Raw genomic sequence first — 3,976 nt, 5'->3', positions numbered from 1 at the left:
ACATTATTCTTTAGCGTTGCATAGTATTCCATTGTGTGTATGTACCATAGTTTGGTTATCCATTCCTCAGTTGATGGACATCTAGGTTGTTTCCATCTCTTTGTTATTGCAAATAGTGTAATGATGAACATGGGTGTGCATATGTCTGTTCTTGTCATGGCTTTCACCTCTTTGGGATATATACCTAGTAATAGAATGGCTGGGTCAAATGGTATTTCTAATTCCAACTTTTGAAGAAATTGCCATACTGCTTTCCACAGTGGTTACCATTTTACAGTCCCACCAGCAGTGTATGAGAGTCCCAATCTCTCCGCATCCTTGCCAGTATTTGTTATTTTCTGTCTTGTTAACTTTTGCTACTAGTTGAGTTCAGCAAGTCTTTTAAAAGAAAAAAAAAAAAATGTGTCCACCATTTCACAAAGACTTCAAATATATTTTAGTGTTGGGTTTTGTTTCTGTTTTTCAAGAATAATGATGGCATCATTTTCCTATCTCCCAGTGACTAGAATTATAAGAGAAAAATCAAATGTTTTAAATATATAGAGTTTAGCCAGAAATTAAAGATGCAGAAATGCTATACATTCATTTATTCATTCATACATACAAGTCAAATCACTATGTCCTTAATACCTGGAAGTAAGTCTTCAAAAATAAATAAGTCATCACCCGACTGCCCTCCAGGACTTGGAGACTAGAGGTGGCACACAAACACGGACAGACAATAGTATGGCTTGAATGCAATGAAAAACTCTAAGTAGTTGGTCTTACTGGATTTTGCTACACCAGAGATTTGTCATTTGAGTTATCTGATTTGTTATTTTGAGTTTTTTCTTTAAGATTTTCTTCTTCATGACAAGGAATATATAATGGGATACTGGGATGTCAGAAATACTCTGTCTCAACCTCATTATTAATGCCTATTCTTACAACAGGGAGCTCTGGTGGCATGGTGTCTAAAGCATTTGACTGCTCACCAGAGGCTGATGGTTCCAACACACCAGCCATTCCTCGGAAGGAAGACTGGGCAATCTACTTCCACAGAGATAGCACCTTGGAAACCCAATAAACTTAAAATGTCCTGGATGTCTATAAAAGCCAAAGCCAAAATCAAAACATGGCCAATCATGTTGTTGTTGTTATGTGCCGTCAAGTCAAACCCGACTCATAGGGTTACCCAAATACATGTAAGTTCCCCCCCCCCCCAGTGGGGTTTAAAGTCTTCTTAATTGACTATCATTTTTTTCTTGACTTTACACTAAACACAAAACAGTGGTCTGAGATATAACCATAGGGATCACCCCATACAGATGGTCCTCTATTGTACAAGTGACTCAAAGCCGACTTTGTGGTCAGAGAGAAAAAAAAAACTGAGTTTCTCTTGGTGTTTGCTTCATCTAAAACAATGTTATTTTTTGACAAATTTGCTTCTATTACTTATGTGAACCTTGTGTATATAAACAGTGATTTGGTTTTTCCCCCAAGGCTTAGTAATATCACTGCAGGAGATACATGGAGAGGAGGCATGAAAAGAAAGCTGTGTTTGTTTTTCCATCTATTACAGTTTTTTTTTTTTTTTTTTTTTTTTTAGAACCCTGAATTGTTTTGTAGCTTTTTTGGAAAAAGCTATGTTCAGCAGTAAATAATCTCTTTTATTAAAACAAACTAGCTTTACTAGAGTTAATGTTGTCATTTCATTAACGGGGAATCCATTTCTATGTTGTACATCGAGGAACAGAAATGTGGGAGAATGACTTTGTTAGCCTAATGTGAGCAGTTGTGCCTGGATTATAAACTGGGAATCATCAGCGGTGAGGCTAGGCCAATGAGCACACTAAACCCACTGCCAATGAGTCGATTCCAACTCATAGTGACCCAACAGAGGAAAATAGCCCCACAGGGTTTCCAAGGCTGTAAATCTTTATGGAAGCCTTCAGACTGCCTTATCTAACTCCCACAGAGTGGCTGGTGGTTTCCAACTGCTGACCTTTAGGTTAGCAGCTGAATGTTTTAACCACTGCACCACCAGAGCTCCTATGAGCACACCGGAAGGGGGCAGAGCATCACAAAAGAACTTGCTGCTGCTCTTAATTCTTCTCTCCATCAATTAAAGTCACTTATCAGAACCCTTCACTGAAAAGTGGTGTACTTTCCAAAAGTGTTTCACAGAGAAGCATCAAATGCCCTGATTAGATTCAGCATCTGCTCACTTACATCTCTCTCTTTTTATTTTTTATTGTGATTTGGGTGAAAGTTTACAGAACAAATTCACTTTCCATACAGCAGTTCACATACACTCTCTGTCATGACATTGGCCACAATTTACCCCAATGCAACAGCTCCCCTTCCACTTCCTACCCATAGTTACCTTTTCCCTGTGTCCATCCCTCCATGCACTCCTGCCCCCTGAGCTGTTTCCCTGTGCATAAACAGCTCTTCTTTCTCCCATGATTGTTCTCTCCAAGGAGTGTATCTACCTCAGGTAAATAGGCAACTCCTATGCCTGTCTTTTGTTTGGCTGGAAGCCACAGGTTCAATTCCAGACCTGAAGGGCAGCTAGGAGCCATAGTCTCAGTGGTTCTACCAGGCTCTATAGGACCAGCAAGCCTGGTCCCCCTCTTCTTTTTTTCTCCAAATGATTTTGAGTTTTGTTCCACATTGTTCTCCCTCTCTATCCAGGATCTCCTACACAGATCCCCTTCCAAGTGGTTGACCTCACTCACATCTCTTTAACCCACAATGTAATGACTATAGTATTCATCATACAGTCTAGATTCTGAGTCATGCAAGTTCTCTAACAGGGCATAAAATAAAAGAGGGAGGGGAATAAAAATGCCTTTTCCTCTCTAGGCCTAAAAACAAGCTGTAGGCAAATTTTTTAATTGAGCAAAGATTTTCTTTGGCATCCTCCCTTCTCTACCATCAGGGCCTTCCTTCATAACAGCTACCTGAACTCATACCACATCCTAAGCTGCTCTGGTAACACAATGCATAAGGCCTTTGACTGCAAAGCATAATGTTGGTTCGAACCTACCAGCTACTCTGCAGAAAGAAGATGGGACAATCTACTTGCATAAAGATTTACCATTTGGGAACCCAATGGGGGTCGCTATGAGTTGGAATCTAGTTGATGGCAGGGGTTCAGGTTTGGTTTGGTTCAGTATACTATATCCTGCCTATCGCTCCCACTGGAGTCCAGTTCTCCATCCCAGGTCTGAATGAACATGCTGCAAAATTATTTCTCAGAAACCAAACTCTAAGCACCAAATCCTAACTGATCTCATCTGTGCATGAGAAAGAAAGGAACTGGATTGGGCGGGTCACCGACAAGTGCTGTGCTGCAGGAGGCCTGTTTGACTTTATAAGTGAATTCTTATCAACCTAACTCGATCCCTGATTAGGAGAATTTGGGGCAGTGTAAGACAGGAATGAAAAAGAGGGCAGACAATACAGGAAAAAATATTTTTGAGCAACAGAAACTGGCTAGCAGCATGCCCAGTGGCACTCATGCTGAGAGCGGGTGGGGAGAGAAAAGAAACAGAGGCCAGGACAGTGCTGTTAGGCAGTGGGGCTATGGGAAAGGGTTATTTCCAGAAAGGGTGTACTTACATCCCACCTCTTCCACAGAACATTTTCCACCTGTTCCCCATCCCATCTTTTTGTTTTCAAAATTCCCGTGGAGCTCTAGTACATAACACAAATGCAGCTTAATTATATTTTTGTCCAGTTACTTAAAAACTATGGCATATTGATTTCCTCTTTCTAGGAACCCCTTAAAGCAACTGATTGTCTGCACTATTCCTTTTGGCTCATTGATCTGTTTATGAGGGTATCTCTTACTCCCAATGAAGCTATTCCTAAGAATGACTTTTTAAGAAGTAACCTCCAGTCAGTCACAAAAGGACAAATATTGTATTAGTCCGTTATTGTAAAAGTTAAGGAAATGTTTATATATTGGAGGACATTTTCTTTGTTGGTT

General features: G+C 40.2%; 1 protein-coding gene across 1 annotated transcript in view; it reads right to left on the bottom strand.

Moving 5' to 3' along the window:
- The window catches only part of MYO1D (myosin ID), a 431,366-nt gene that overhangs the window by 416,931 nt on the left and 10,459 nt on the right, over positions 1-3,976 (bottom strand). The window lies entirely within an intron of this gene.

The sequence above is a fragment of the Orycteropus afer genome, unplaced genomic scaffold, assembly GCF_000298275.1.
Source record: "Orycteropus afer afer isolate SDZICR_OR568_19922 unplaced genomic scaffold, OryAfe1.0 scaffold00042, whole genome shotgun sequence".
NCBI classification, from domain to species: domain Eukaryota; kingdom Metazoa; phylum Chordata; class Mammalia; order Tubulidentata; family Orycteropodidae; genus Orycteropus; species Orycteropus afer.
This window is presented reverse-complemented; position numbering and strand designations above follow the sequence as displayed.